The sequence below is a fragment of the Podarcis gaigeae genome (assembly GCF_964106915.1).
Source record: "Podarcis gaigeae genome assembly, chromosome: 4".
NCBI classification, from domain to species: Eukaryota; Metazoa; Chordata; class Lepidosauria; order Squamata; family Lacertidae; genus Podarcis; species Podarcis gaigeae.
In genome coordinates this window covers 25,397,107-25,414,189 of record NC_139677.1, presented here as the reverse complement: position 1 = coordinate 25,414,189, position 17,083 = coordinate 25,397,107, and the positions used below count along the sequence as shown (strand labels likewise).

General features: G+C 42.6%; 1 protein-coding gene across 3 annotated transcripts in view; it reads left to right on the top strand.

Moving 5' to 3' along the window:
- FGF14 (fibroblast growth factor 14) overlaps window positions 1–17,083 on the top strand; it is a 295,842-nt gene that overhangs the window by 142,627 nt on the left and 136,132 nt on the right. The gene's annotated exons all lie outside the window — the stretch shown is intronic.

The following is a 17,083-nucleotide window of genomic DNA, read 5'->3' as shown; positions in this document are numbered from 1 at the left end:
ATATGGAAAAGATGTTTCCCAATGTAGCAATATTTGAATTAATAAAAGGAACAGCTAAAGCAGCTGTGGGAGGTAGTTGCAGTTGCACGGAGAACCTGTGACTCTCCAGGCATGGTTAGCCTCCAGCTTCCATCAGCCCAAGACAGAACTGCTGAATGGGTAGAGATGATGGGGAATGTGATCCACAGCATGAAATCCTAAGCATGTTTAAGCAGAAATAAGTCTCAGTGGGACTTACATCCTTGCAAATTTGTCTAGGATTGCAGCCTATGTGTTGCTTCTGCTGCTGTTTAAAACGCTGTTCCAGAAGCGAGATTCCATTTTTATCGATTCCCCATGCTTTTCATTTGGCCGGCTATGGCAGGTGTTTTTAGTTTGCTTACATCAAGCAAAATATTGTTTGGGCAAGGCTATTACAGTGTGTGAGCAATAGATAATGGTGACAAAGTAAACGCATCAAACAATATATAGGGTGCCATAATGGTAGCTTGCCAGAACATGATCATTTTCATTTCATAGTTGTTAGTGCAAAATTGTTGGTAGACTAGCTCTCCAGTAACTCTGAAACTTATCCCTGACTAGTGTGCAAGGGAGGGAAAGGAAATAAACATTTTTATCATGGTTAAACATGATTAAACCCACAGGAGCCTACCCTCACTTTGTTCATACATGTTTGTTTTTAACATGCTACCAGATATTGTTAAAAATTCTTTTTCTTTTGCAAAAAAGAAGTTTGATGGTGCCTTTAAACAATGCCATTTATTTGTAAGCATGTTGCAAAGTATCAGAAAGCAGAATTTGAGTTCTAGAAAAGGTGGCAAATACATTATTATTTCTATTAATATTGTGATTATTATTATTATTATGGTTGTTTGAGATTCTACATTTGGATTTTCTGCCTTGGGCACCCTTATGTCTTGGGTCAGCTATGCTTTCAGAGCAGAGAAAAAATCCTAGCACACTCTCTTTTCCAAATATCGCTTGTCATAGTTCTTAATTTTTGTGTCATCATTCTGTGAAACAACCTGGCGTTTATTAAAGAAGGTTCTGTACGTAGTAATTGGTGCCACCCCACATCTTAGTAGTGGGGCTGAGTTTCCCAGGGCTATGTCCTGCCCCACATTTCTGCCCTCTTTAGAGTGGGGTATGCGCCCTCCCTCACTTGACTTACATCCACCTTCAGTGTGATCTGGGGCCTAAACCTGCAATTTTGCTGTACTGCGTAGTGGATCATGCTCACCCAAACCTTTTTCTTCTTCTTCGGCTGCTGCTCATGTGAGTGGGGGGGGGGGTAAGGCAAGCAAAGCTCACTCCTGTAGTGCACAGAAGATGGGCACCCAAGGTAGAAACACCAGCATCTCATTTCTTATACATGTCTATTTCTCAACAGCTTAATCAGACAAATTGTGGCAAGCCGTGTATTTGTCTAAATATTTGAATGAGAAATGCAGTGAATGAACTGCTTATTCTGCAAATGTATGCTTCACGGTTGCTATCTTTAGAAGCCGCCACCTACTCTGTGCCTATTTCAGATGCCTGCTTGATGTTGCACATTTTGCCCCATTAGAATAATCACATCTAGAGATCTGCTTGTGGAAGAGATTTGTGTACCCCCCAAGCAATGGCAGAAATTCAGTAAGTGGGTATACAAGTAGTTGAATACAAGCTATCAAGCGCAGGCTGTTTGGTGAGGGGATATTGGTTAAGAACAATGAAAAACCAAAATAAAAATTCTGAGATGGGGTAGGGGTGGGATATAATACTTGCTTATTGATACAAATACAAATTTACAATGCAATACATAGCAGGGCTTTTTCTATACTGTGAAATCTATTGCTGACATTTTCATTCATTCGTTATTTGAATGAGAGGAGGCTGGTCTAGCTCAGTGTTGTTAATGTCATAAATGCCAATTATACAGAAAATTAGCATGTATTTTCAGTATAAAATTCAGATATATACTGTATTCTTTGCTCTGTAAGACTCACTTTTTCCCTCCTAAAAAGTAAGGGGAAATATGTGTGCGTCTTATGGAGCAAATCAGGCTGTGCAGCTATCCCAGAAGCCAGAACAGCAAGAGGAATTGCTGCTTTCACTGTGCAGCGATCCCTCTTGCTGTTCTGGCTTCTGAGATTCAGAATACTTTTTTTCTTGTTTTCCTCCTCCAAAAACTAGGTGTGTCTTGTGGTCTGGTGTGTCTTATAGAGGGAAAATATGGTATTTATTTCCTCCTGCTGTGACAAAAATCTGAAGAACAATGGAAGAGATGTGCAAGAGAGCGCAGGTATAGGAATCCCCCCCCCCAAGACAGCAGGAGCAATGACATCATTGCTAGAATGCAAAGATGGAGCCTCCTTGCTTTAGCAAGTGCAGGAGATGATAACGAGACTTTAAAGCTTGTTTGTGATAGATTAGCCTAGAGGAAGCCAGAGCATGAGGAAAATAACCAAGCAGAGGCTGGATACTCCTTTCCTTTTCTTAGATGGTGCTCCAACCTCAGGTTAGCAGTTTGACTAGTAAAATATTAAGCAAGATATTTTGCATATCTCAGTGAAATCTAAAGGCTGCGTTTCATCTGGCTAAGTGTCTTTTCTTAAAGCTCAGTATGTTCTGCAGGTTTTAATCTATAGAGTGTGGAGTAAACGGGACTGAGCTCTTGGACATTTACTCCTAAGCGTATCCTAATAAATTGGGCATTATGTTATGCCAGGTTCAGCCCAATGGCCACATTCCTGTCTGGGCAACCTTCTAGGTGCCACATGTCAATGGGGATATGGAGCCAGGGAATGTAAAATTTGAACGGTATGCTGGTTTCTCCACTCATTCACAGACTCCTCTATCCATCCAAGCAAGTAAGAAGCATTGTCAGCTTAAAGACTCGGTCTAGCCTAGCAAAACCACTTGAGGATGCAAAGCAGGACTGGTTAGATGTGCAGCCTAGTGTGTGCAGCCTGGGACAAGTCTCAAGGACCAAATAGAAGAGGAGGTTCCTCATCCATGTGCTATACAGTACATTATTATTGCTCTGTATATACATACAGTGGTACCTCGGGTTAAGTACTTAATTCGTTCCGGAGGTCCGTTCTTAACCTGAACCTGTTCTTAACCTGAAGCACCACTTTAGCTAATGGGGCCTCTTGTTGCCACCGCGCCACCGGAGCACGATTTCTGTTCTCATCCTGAAGCAAAGTTCTTAACCTGAAGCACTATTTCTGGGTTAGCGGAGTCTGTAACCTGAAGTGTATGTAACCTGAAGCATATGTAACCTGAATTACCACTGTATACACAAACATATACAGATACACATACAAACACAATGTATTAATGCAACTGCCTTCATTTTTTGACTCTCCTTGGGACAAAGGTCATAGGGGCCGTCATGAGTTCCCGCACTTCCAAATTTACTACCCCACCACTAGTGGAAATAATTACTGTTCTGATCTGTGGTGTCCAAGGACTCCAATGTTCCTGAAAGAAGGTGATTAATCATCAATTTCTCATGCCAGAGAAATGGGATCTGAAGTAGAAAGACGATAATGGAATTGAGGAAAGCATGCCAAGCTATGCCACGGAGTTCTTGCCTACAACTAAGAATATATGGTTTCACCCCTGCCTCCCCTTAGCCTTTCTACATGCTGTATGTCTCAGGAAGGACTTGCCAAATGATACTGTGTGATACATTTGGGGATCATTGCTCTCCGGAGGAAACAATAATTACTCTAAACATGAGACAGACGTTGCACCAAGAACAGTGCTGCAATTCCTGTGAATGGATAATTGACCAGCCTCGGGCTCCTCTGTACAATATCTTGCTTGGCTGAGCACAAGGAAGGGTAGCTCAACAGTGTGCAATGGCTCATGCTTTCTATTTTATGGTGCTGTGTGTGTGTGTCGCAACATTTCTCAGTAGGGGTGCTTACACCTGCGTTAATCTTCACAAAAGCATCTTTGCTTTGCTATTTATACTCGACTGCTTGTTCCTCCTCAAATAATTTTTTGACAGATACTATTTTATTAAAGTGGAGAGAGGAGGAATAATACACAGTGATCATCATAATTCTTGTTTTTTTAATTGAGTTTTATTAGAGCAGTTTGGAAGGGCACACACTAGTCTATTACTGCATTCCCTGGTAATTTTGCATATTTATACTAAATGTCACTTTAAATTTTTTTTAAGGTACGAATGGTCATTGTACTCTTCAGTTGCACAAAGAAATCCAACCTTCATCATATCGTGTTCACAAACCCCCAGACTGTTTGCATGAATTTATCTGGGTGGTTCTATTGTTACAGATTTAAGAGGGGAAGCAGTAGATTGGGTGGGAAGTCACTAGCTGCTTGAGAGCCTGAAGGTTCTTGCTTTTCTTTCATGTGAACATAACATGCAAATCAATATTTGCAATATTCAACACCCAGGACCCAATCTGGCATATTATACTTGCTTTGAACTTTTTGTCTCACTTAGTGGTTTATCTTGGGACTCTTTGTCTGTCTGTCCTAGTCTTCCTTTTTGTTTTAGCCTTCTCTCTGCCTGCTTGGACTCACAAATTGGTTTTGACAGCACTGAGAGGTTGTCTAAATTAGGGTTTGGTATCCTTGACTGTCATTTGCCTCAATTTCCTCTTCATTTTGAGAGCCAAGAGAATTGGAGGGTATAACGGATGAGAATCATTTCTGTCATGTGCTTCCACCCATGGCAGGCTAAACATGGCATCTAGTGATCTCCGCACACCAAATTTGCTTCCTCCTTATTACTGTCAGAACCGTGGTGTGAAATTGTGCTAGTCTTACTTTGAAATCCCAAGGCAATCCCATACTTTCCCAAAGAAATGCCATATTTTGCCCAGCAAATATGCATGACCATTTTATTTTACACAAACTCATTGTCAGTGGGGGGTGTGTGTGTGTGCAGAATCCCCTGAGAATCTTTTCTGCCCTTACTCAACCTCTTCACCTTCTCTCTGCATGTCTCAGATGTCTCACCCTTGCAGGAATGCCCATGGTGCCATCGGTGCAGGATTTGAGGGTGGGGTCCATTCAGCAGAATGAGCAGGAGAGGGCGTGGACTCACCCTTCCTTGCAGGTTTTTAAGCAGAGGTTAGATGGTTGTCAGTCATGTACTAGTTGAGATGCCTGCATTGCAGGGCATTGGACTAGATGACTCAGGGTCATCCAACTCTACAATCCCATGATTCTATGAGAGCTCAGTAGGGTGGGCTTACCATATTTTAAAGTGATTGCACACTGCTATTTCAAGAAGCATAAAACACCCTAACCCTAACTGCGCCACTGAGTAGCATACTAATATAATATTTCCTCATAAAGACCATGTCTGAATTAGCTCAAAATCAAGGAAACCTTGAAAGTGCATCTAATCTTAGGGGAATAGATCCAATTTATGCATCCCCTCAGTGATGTGCTTTCCATGAGAAGCAGGTTTTATACAGCAGGTCTCTGTGGCGTTGCCAAGTTAGATAACATGTGAATTCTTTGCTACATTGCTCTGCATCATGGCCCTGGCCTTGAGTTGGAGAAGCAGCTACTGCTTTCAACCAGGCTCTTGAGACCGGTCGTCCAGAGCCTACAGAGTCTAGACTTGGGCCTTCACAGATGCCGCTCTGAAACCTGACTTGACAGAGGAATCTAGTGTCTCCTGCAGTATGATACCTGCCCAGTGGGTCAGGTAGCACATTGTATCAGGAGGCTACAGAAATGTGAAGAAGCAATCGTCTTAGGTTGGGCCTGAAAAACCTACAGTCTTGGGTCCAAGGTGGCAGAACTGGAGTGAACTGAAGAAAGAGACTCAAGGCTTCTGTTGACTGTTTACCCTTCACCCGTCAGAGCAAGCTGCTTGCTCTGAGCTATCTGTGGTGCTGCTACAGCAGCCGCCTGTCTTCCTGCCTTGACCTCACAGCTACCTGATCTATTCAGGTCAGAACACTCTGCCCCATTATGTGCAATGTACCACACCTCCCTGGGGACTGCTGGCACTGGTGTGGGAACATTCCATGAGACAGTGCAGAGCGAGATGGTAAAAGATTTATGCATGCCTGGCAGTGGTGTGGCGTCTTTGCCGCATCAAAGCAGGTTTTAGTAGGAATTGTACGGAGGTAGGTACATGCAGTTCATATTCCTGATTAAAGCGGTTTGGTGGAATTTAATTGATTTTTGCATTTAAGGGAGATATCACTGCCACCATGGCACACAGAGACATCTGAATGGCCTGGCAGAAACTAGTCACATCCGTCTTAGTGCTGTGGATCTGTCTCTTCTGCATGCATTTTAAGTGACAGAAGCCTGCGTTAAAGTTGGGTTGCCATGGTTACAGGGGATTCATAGAAATGCCTTGAGGAGCAAAAGAGCTCCAATATGTTGGGACCAGATAACTTTCTTTTATCCCTTTCAGCTTTTGGGCTCTCCCACATTTCCATCTTTCCTTACATTATAGTTGTTGTTGTTGTTGTTGTTGTCGTCGTCGTCATTATTTTTGCTTCAATACCATCCTTTGGTTTACCATACTCGGGAAGGCACTAATACTGTCTAACCTCAAAGGATCAAAAACGAGTATGAAACTGGTTTCAAAGCTATATTGCTTTTATGGAAATTGGGTTTAATACTTGTTAATTCTGACTTGTACATCCAACATTTTAGAGCTTTGGAGCAGCAACACTAACATGGCTCCGTCTTTGTATACTTCCTGGGAATTGTGAGTTTAGTAGGGTTGCCATATTTCAAACAGTGAAAATCCAGACAGAAAGGTTGTTGAGCTTTTTTGGGCAAACTTGTTGAGCTAAAAAAATGCCTTTTTGGACCTATTTTTATCGAATAATGGCAAAAATGGCACTGCAGACATGGACTGCAGTGGAGCTACTATTGGCTAAGCACGCCTAAGTCTGACAAATGAGAAACAAGCCTTTAAAATAGGGTATGAGTTACACTACCCCTTTTTTAATTTATCCAGGGTTGCCAGGTCACATGACCAAGTTGAATGGGTTTAGGATCCAGCATGAATCTCCCGTCTCTGGTCCCACCATGCCACACACCCCAGAACAGCCCCCTTTCAGGGCTTACACGAGCCTAACATCTGCCAGACTCAGCTCACCCAGCTGAGGGTGAGAGAGTTAAGGCAGAATAGCCTGGCTCGGCTATAGATACACTGGATCCCAACTCACTCATCATGGCATATCTTGCTACTGTGGTCAGAGCACATTATATTCTCCAAGAAATCTGCAATTTGCTGTGACATGGAAATCAGCCTGTGTTTGTTACTGTTTACCGTAGCACATACTTTGAATATATAGAACGTATAGGACAGTGGTACATAACCTGCATTAATCCTGTGTGCATTGTATATTGACTTACCTTGCTCCATAAATGTTCACTCAACAACTTCATCCTGCAGAACTGCCACTGTTCAAGGTACCATAATACTTGTTGCACACTTGTAAGGAATCCATCTTTTAGTGTGGCAGCAGCTTCCCTTTGGAACTCTCTCTTAATGGCAGGTGCCTTTGCTGCACCGTTTTTGGCACCTGCTTAAAATGTTTCTGGTTAAACAAACCTATCCAGACAAACAGAAGTTCCATGTATTATTATTTTTAGATACTGCTGATTTTCATAATCTTGTATTTTTTTTTAAAAATATTTGCATTTAACTGTTTTTGTAAGTTTTATTTTATATTGTTTCAAAGAACCTGGGGGGAGGGGGGAGAGCGAGAGAGAAATAGCAGTAGCATTTAAAATAGCTTAAAATGGTTCAGGTTAAACAAGCCTATTCAGACATACGGAAGTTCCATGTATTATTATTTTTTAGATACTGTTGATTTTCATAATCTTGTAATTTTTTAAATATTTGCATTTAACTGTTTTTATAAGTTTTATTTTATATTGTTTCAAAGAACCTGGGAGAGAGGCGGGAGGGAGGGAGGGAGGAAGGGAGAGAGAGAGAAATAGCAGTAGCAATTAAAATAGCTGTAAAGAGGAAATGTAAATTCTATCAACTCCCCAAAAAGTTCTAATGCTTGCAAAAATTAAAGAGCTGTAAAAAGGCAAAACAATACAGCATATTTAATTGAAAATGGTACCCAGCCATGAATATTAAATTGTCCAAGCACTAAAATGTTAATGCCCTGCATTACCAGACAGAAAATTATAATGCGATGAAAACGGCAATGATTTTCAGCTCCTGTTTTGATTGGCTTTACGGCCACATGCCAGAAAGCCTGCAGCTTAATTCTTAATTTTGCTCAACTAATGAGATGAATTTAGCTCACAAAATGTCTCCGGGAATATCATTTCTCACTCTGTTTGTAATAAGATGACGACAGTTTCTTCATCAGATAAGGCCTCATGAAGAGTATGCAAAGGGTGGAGAGTCGTTATAAGCACACATGCTTCCATGAATGATATCCAGAAAATTCACATTGCATTTTCCCTGCTGTAGGCGAGGGATCGGGAGCAGTGGGTAGTTTGTGTGTTCCATGTTTGTAGCAAAAGAAAGAAATTCTGCTTAGGAATTTATATTTTAAAAAACACACTGACAATACAGCTCCCCCACCCCCTTTTTCAGGACTTTTTGGAAGTAGTCCAGGGACTAGTGTGCTGCTGAGATTGTATTGTAACGTTTTGTTGTGCAGCTAGGTCTTTTAAAGTTTTCATTTATTGTCTACATTATATGTGTCGTCATCATCTTTTTTGTAAACTACCTTGGAATCCCAATGGGATGACATACAGTTTTAAAAACAGAATAAATAAGCAAATACAGTGGTACCTCTGGTTACGTACTTAATTTGTTCCAGAGGTCTGTTCTTAACCTGAAGCACCACTTTAGCTAATGGGGCCTCCCGCTGCTGCCACACGATTTCTGTTCTCATCCTGAAGCAAAGTTCTTAACCCAAGGTACTATTTCGGGGTTAGCGGAGTCTGTAACCTGAAGCGTATGTAACCTGAAGCGTATATAACCTGAAGCGTATGTAACCCGAGGTACCACTGTATCTAGGAAGTGGCCCAGGCAAAAGATTGCTGTTCTTCTTTGCTTCTTGTTTGCAAAATAAGTGTGGCTTGGCAGGTGGTGGCTTAAATGCGTGATGGAGCCATCACAGGTCAAGGAACTCAAACATCATCTCTCATTGTTCTGATTGCAGTGTTTTCAAACAGAGTTTGTTGCAAATAACCTGGCATGAGTAATCATATGAGTCTGCTGCAAAGAACCAGGTGTGAGTAATCATATGATGTCCAAGCACATGTGAATCTGCAACCATGGCAGGCCCATTTTCTCTCTATACTCCACACAGTGTAAGAAACTCTTTTGGACCTTGGGATCAAGGCCAAGGCCATGGGAGTGGAATCATAAAGCTATTGACACCTATATTAAAGGTATAGATGCCAACTGGTGTGTAGTTGGCACAGACTGTCCACAATGAATTAAAAGGAGCTTGCAAAGTGGTATTATTTCACAATGTTATTTCCCTAGTGGGATCAGCAGTCTTTTGGCTCAACTCAAGTTGCCCATTTTAGAGGGCTGTCTGATTGCCAGTGAAGCAGGAAACAAAGGACACTACATGGTGAAAGCGAAGCCATAATATATCCCTGATTTATTAGCAACCTACTATATTATTCCTTTAAGGTGTGAAATCCTGTTTTCTTTATCAGGTCCTCTGGCAGATGTTTGGTGAGCGCACACTGCGGTACTCAAATACAGTTTATCAAAATGTGCTGATTTTAGAAGTTTGAGGTAGGAGGGAATTAACAGCGATAAATGTGCACATGAATATTCATTGTAAGCTTGCTGTTTACTATAGCAACCTCAGCAATTTGGCGTGTCTTTATTTTATGCCTCATGCTATTGTTGCTCCTTATAACATGAGTTGCAAATGTGTGGGTGTTAGCAACTGTGGCTGTAACAACTCGTCAATGAAAAGTCAGTGGTTTCTTTTAAGCTCAGGATTACAGTCAGTGCATGAACTGTAGGGGAAATAAGATGGCCAATTGAAAAGGAGGATGAGGCTACACCTGCTGAATTTTCTCTTCTACACAACTATTAAAGCTGCAGAAGCCATGTCCTCTTTTGCACATGACATGACCATCATATTTGTTAAATTATGGCCCTTCTGGAACCTTCTAACTATGGGAAACCAGCCTCATATATCCAACATGCTGGACTAAATGCATGAAGGGGTTAAAACCATAGAGCAAGCTGTCCTGCCAGGCTTAGCTCACATTGGGAGGGAATAAGTAATCAAGCCTTTGTTCCTCAAGTCTACATGTAGACTTTGGTGTGTGAGTATCTCTGAGCTTCTCCTTCCAGCCACATGGCTCTCACAAGCTGCTCTTTAGTTCCTATAGGAACTTTCACCACTTTGTAACAACTAAGTTTATTGAGTGTGCAACTTTTTTGACTGATTCATGGAATAACTCATTAACTTGACCTTTGAAGCATTTGTAAGTAAATCAATTTTTAACTTACTAAACATGCAGTCTTTTCCTTTGCTGTGGGGAAGAGGGAAGTTTTAGAACTCAAGTGGGCATATTTTAGAGATCTAATAGCCTATATGTACTTCCATGCTTTACTTTGCTGCATACTGTAATTTGTTTTATTTTTTAATCTCTGCTGGGCTTCTCTCACCAAAGAATACTTGCCCAAAACTTGAATCTTGGCTTCCAGGGAATTCTCCTTTCTATATACCTATTCTTTTCTTTGCACCAAGACTAACCACAGTATTTAAAGGGTCCAGGCTCCCTCTGGTCCCCCTATAATTCAAGCACTGATTGCAGTTAATGAAGTTAATGGGCAGATATGTTTATATGGTAGCAGCAAATGCATAACATGGTCACGCCAATGAGTGTAGCATAGCTAGCAAGCCCATCTTGGTGCCATGGATGAGCCTGTCTCCCATACACCTCATATGGGATGCCAGTATATGCTACTCAGTGCACTAGCACTCCTGCAGTTAGTTCAATGTAGTTAACAGATTCATCATATTTAACACCTGTGACATAATGCATAACCTTATCCTTGGAGCCTGCTTGGCATCATCTATCTGCTGTTTCTCAGGTGCCAAGCAAAAGTCAGTCAAAGCAAAGATGGTAGCTTTCTCCTCTTCCTCCTCTGAGACACACAGATGGCACAATGTGCAAATAGCAGTTAATGAGAGTTCTGTAATTTTTTTTAAACATCTCACTATTTTCTCAGCAAGCTGCTTGAAATTTTGTGGCGATTTTATTGTCAATAAAAGTCAAAACAAGCGTTAGCATATAAGTGAGCATGTATTAACATTAAGGTTAATTGAAGCATGCTTGATTCAGTTATAGCACAACAGAGGTTGCTTTCAGTGTGACTTCTATAGTTCAACTACTCATTTTTCTGTAATTCTTATGTATAAAATTATACTGTTATAGCATTAAAAAATGACTTTTGAAGTGCCATGCAGTATATGTCGGCAGATAGATATAACATATAGTTCCGGGCTTCTTTAGTTGTATAAATATTTTTATTGATTTTTCAACAAACTATGAACAGAACTTTAAGTTCTCCCAGTTCCACTCAGAACAAACTACCAATATGCCAAGTTTTGCTGTTAGCCGGTGGGTGTAGTTGGTGGGTGTCAATATATTCATTCAAATAAAGGGGTACCATATTTCGATAAAATCATCCACATCAGATGTGTTGTTCAAGTCAAGTACCATTTTTGTCAGTTTTTCAGATAAGGCAGTAGCCTATTTGTTCTGTCGCCATCATGTGATGTGTAGGTGTCAAGTCCTTTGCAGTTCTGTGCTATGAATAGTCGTGCCACCACCAGGAGAAAAGTGATGAGTTCCTTATAAACTAAACTGAGTGGATCTTCTTCCAGTAATATTAATAAACCCAGACTTGGACTATATTGAACATGCTGATTTGTAATATTGCTTATTTCCACAAATTCTCTTTCCCAGAATGGCTGCACAAGTTCACATGAGTACCACATATGCGAGCTGCCTTAATCCTCTCCAACACATTGGTGAATATGTTTTGCCCGTGCAGCTAAATCTTAAAGGTGTTAAATGCGAGCTATAAATTAACTTAAAATAATTCTCTCTTATGCAGGTTGACACTGATCTTAAAAGTTTTTTCCCATTAAGTTGTTCCAGTCAGCCTCTTCGATTTTGGTACCTGGGTCTGTTTCCCATAATTGTTTGGTTGCTGATCATTGTCCAATAGTGGAACAAGAGGTTAAGGCTTCTTGACATGAGTTAGGCCTTGACATATTACAGTAAAAGGCAGAGAGCAGTAAACATTCCCTGTGACTGAAGTTACCAGAGATGACCAAAGGCCACACCTATGTTAAAAAGAGAGAACCTCAATGATTTTGCTAGGGACTTTGGGTCAGCTAATATGACAAAAATTCTGAATGTCTGGCTAAGAATTGGGGCAAAGGTCCATGATAAAGAACTGTCATCGCGGGAATGTGTTGAATTTATTAGGGGAGGAGAAACTGTTTGGTCAATCAAGTTAGCATGTTTAGCATCAATTAATAATATTTGGTGTGATGTTGAGGATCTAACAAAGGACTGGTGCACCCTGCTATATTTGAACTGTCCAAGCCGTGAAGCTGGTCTTCCAGCTGTGGAACACATCCTTTTCAACTTTGCTTTAACCTTGTCAGTGTACACTATTGCTGTGTCAAACAAGGTGTGGGAAATACTTTCCATTTTCATGCTAATCAATAAAATGTCTCTGTTAGCATTACTATCTACTTGCTACTTGTGTAATGGACTCTGCTTCAGTTGATCTAACACCTACAGATTCAAGGAATTGCTGGCTGACTGTGCACTTCTTATTGCCCGGGAAAACCCAGAACTTATACCACCCAGTAGTTTTTATAGTTGCATACCAGATAAATTGATTTGGGATTGCACATAGGACGTAATAGCATAATGGAATGGAGCCTAACACAGCAATCCTCTATGGACTTACCTGAGAGTAAATCATAAGTCAATTGAACTTGCTTCTCAGTAGATTGTGTTGAAAAACTTTTAAATCTTAACAGCCTTTCATTCATTGTTATCTGTGCTGCAATGTCCAATGCGTTTCCATCATATATTGGGAGAGCTACATAGAAATAGCTGAAATTGTGAAATGGCAATAGAGGCAACACTATCTTTGCCTTCCTATTTGTCTGCGGCTGATACTTTATTACTTGGGATGCTACAGAATTCACCTGTATCCAGGCCACTGTAGTGCCTTTGAAGAGAAGACAAGAGTGGAGAATGTGATGCTCAGAAGGCTGATAACACAATACAGAATCGTTTTTTGAATCCTCATCATCCTCACCAACTTTCATTTAGAAAAAACAATATGTAGTGGGTCCTGTACCAAAACAAAATAACAAAAGTCCTTGTCCCTAGACTCACAATTATAAAGTAAGACAAAAGTAAGGACAGTTAGAGCGAAAGGGGGAAAACAGCAAGCTAGCTGAGGAAGTACGTAAAAGAAGGAAAAAGTTTTAATACAATCATTTACAAAGTTGTGGGGCAGAATTTTTAAAGACCAAATAGAACATCAACACAAAAATGCAATGAATAAAAGACAGATTCCTTAAAGGGAGGCAATGGTTTGGTGCTCATGATACAATAAGCCATATTACGGCTGTCCAGGACCGTGGAAACTTTTGAGCTTCTAGAGAGGAGCTTGGGGTTCCTCCTTCATCTTGTTGACTCCCATGCTGTTCATATCATATGAACTTGGGCTTAAGCAATTTATCCTCACTATCCATGAGTTGTAGTGATGGTTTGTTCTTGATGAGTGCTTTACCATAAGCCCAGGTGTGAACGGCATCTGAAATGGGGACTGGGAAGGGATGAACAAGGGACGCAGGTGGCGCTGTGGGTTAAACCACAGAGCCTAGGGCTTGCCGATCAGAAGGTTGGCAGTTCGAATCCCCACAACGAGGTGAGCTCCCGTTGCTCGGTCCCAGCTCCTGCCCACCTAGCAGTTCAAAAGCACGTCAAAGTGCAAGTAGATAAATAGGTACCACTCCGGCGGGAAGGTAAATGGCATTTCTGTGCGCTGCTCTGGTTCACCAGAAGCGGCTTAGTCATGCTGGCCACATGACCCAGAAGCTGTCTGCGGACAAACACCAGCTCCCTCGGCCTATAGAGCGAGATGAGCGCACAACCCCAGAGTCGTCCGTGACTGGACCTAATTGTCAGGGGTCCCTTTACCTTTACCTTTAAGGGATGAACAGGTGGAGGACAGCAGCAGCTCAGAAGTAGTGCTGAGAAGTTCTGGGAAGTGAAGAGGAGGCCAAGGTTTGTATGCTCAGTAATGGTTGGTGCTGGGAAGGGGTGGAAAGAAAGAAAGGAGGGAGAGGCCAAAAATGAGCAGCTCAGGAAGTCCCAGTGCAGGCTCATCATTTCTGAGAGAGGAGGAAGCTCTCATTGTGAGAGCAAGAGGATTTGCATCTCTCTGGTTTCCAGCCGGCCTGAAGTGCTCCATACGCAATATTTTAGGTGGTTTCAGAACTATGACACTTGCTTCTCCCCACCGGTGGTTTGGGCCAAATTCTGCTTCCTTGACCCTGTAACTCAGTGGTTCTCAACCTGTGGATCCCCAGATGTTGTTGGACTACAACTCCCATGATCCCTGAGATCTGGCCTTGCTAGCTTGGGGTGATGGGAGTTGTAGTTCAACAACATCTGGGGACCCACAGGTTGAGAAAGGCTGCTGTAACTGTTTGTGGTCTATTATGGTTGGTATTTTATTTTATTTTATTTTATTTTATTTTAATTTCCTGATTTCATTAGTGCCAGGCCAGGAGTAAGGAATTTGTGGTCCTCCAGACATGGCTAAACTTGCAACTTCCATTACACTCAACTGTTGTTTAGTCGTTTAGTCATGTCTGACTCTTCGTGACCCCATGGACCAGAGCACACCAGGCACTCCTGTCTTCCACTGCCTCCCGCAGTTTGGTCAAACTCATGCTGGTAGCTTCGAGAACACTGTCCAACCATCTCGTCCTCTGTCGTCCCCTTCTCCTTGTGCCCTCCATCTTTCCCAACATCAGGGTCTTTTCCAGGGAGTCTTCTCTTCTCATGAGGTGGCCAAAGTATTGGAGTCTCAGCTTCAGGATCTGTCCTTCCAGTGAGCACTCGGGGCTGATTTCCTTAAGAATGGATAGGTTTGATCTTCTTGCAGTCCATGGGACTCTCAAGAGTCTCCTCCAACACCATAATTCAAAAGCATCTTCGGCGATCAGCCTTCTTTATCCAGCTCTTATTTCCATACATCACTACTGGGAAAACCATAGCTTGGTCAATGGACAGAGCCCAGCAGCATATGAGGGGGGCAGGGAGCACTGGTTCCCCTTCACTCTACTAAGACTGTCGTCCTAAACACACCTATTAGGGAAGAAGCCCCACTGTGCCCAGTCCCGCTTTTGAGTAAACCTTTACAGGATTGTGCTGTAAATCCTGTATCTTTCCCTTTGTCACAAAGCAGCATTCCACTCAGCAAGCCTTTTAACCCTAATTGCAAAGGAGGAGACAAAAGGTATTGCTCCTAAGAACCAATTTCTTCTCACTGTCAGGGTTCTTTGCTCTACTGCCAATTCTGTCGCTTCCGATTTGCGCCTTTGCCTTCCCACTTATCTATCTACCAGGCTGGTGCATGAGGGAAGCTACCAACCCAAAAGTAAGAGTGATTTCATTTGATCCCACAGGCAACACTGTCAGCACTTAACTCCACGATGGTTTCTAAAGACTTCATCTATGAGGTAGACATTAAACTCAAGAAGACAACATTTTAAGCTCTTAATAAGGTCATTGTCAGAACAGTCCTAGGGAGGTAGGTGGGAGGGAAGAACCTGTGGCAGAGGAACTACTACTTCCTACTAGACTCACATCCTTCACCGGTGGTGCCGGGTAGAGGGGGCTTCAGCTCCCCTAATTCTGAGGGGGCCACTCCTCCACCGCCGGGGGCCCTCCATGCGCCCTGGCCTCTACTCGGCAGCCCAGGAGCCAGACGGGTCTGGGGCTGGGACAAGCAAATGCGAACATCATCCTCTGCATGTCCCGCTCCCACTGGGCAGCATTACATGACCACACCCCCTCAATGTGGGGGACAAGTCGGCACCCCTGCCCTACACAGAGAGTGGCAGTTGTCCCTTTCCTCTCCATCAGATGTAAAACTTTCTCCCTCCCATTTGTTTTCAACAGTGGGAGAGTGTTGGTGATGGAGCTTTTTGTCACCACCATGATGGGGCCTGTAGTGGTGAACCTCATTCTCTGACCTCAGAGATGGAGTCCACAAGAGCCAACAGCCCCTCAGTGCCCTTTCTACATGCTAATATTGGCTACATAGCTGTGTCTCTAAACCAGGCTTCCTCAACCTCAGCCCTCCAGATGTTTTTGGCCTACAACTCCCATGATCCCTAGCTAGCAGGACCAATGGTCAGGGATGACGGGAACTGTAGTCTCAAAACATCTGGAGGGCCAAGGTTGAGGAAGCCTGCTCTAAATGCAGGACTTCACTCACCCACCCACAAATTCCTAGTATGTGCCTCCCTGTCAGGATTGGGACCCTAATGTGGGATTAGGGTGAGTCTTTTGTCCCTATCCAGATGGGACCCACTGGGCCTACACTGTGCAAAGCAACAAAGAAACGAAACAGCTCCCATTGAAGTTTTCTTCCTGCCTCTCTGCTTGCATAAAAGAAAATCTTACCTGGTACAGTAGGCTGGTTTCTATGCACACTCGCTCACCTATCCCTCCCTTTCCTCCATAGAGACATGCAAAAGGCATTATCAGAGTTCAAGGACAAATTCCAGCCAGGCCAAAACCCTCAGATAAGTTGTGAAGCAGGGCTGCTGAGGGTTGTGGCCTGAGGAGAGAGGCTGTGGGACAAAGGAGGGAGTGTAGCCTGTGAAGAGTCAAAATGGCCAGAGAGAAAGGCCCGGAGGGCCATAAGTGACCCCCAACCCTGAGATTCCCTAACCCTGACCAGGTATATCAGCACCATAGCTTTATATTGACATTTCTTGAAGACAGCCAGTCTTCTTGTTTCTGTTTGTCCCACCATGGACCATGTGATATGTGAGAAATGGACACA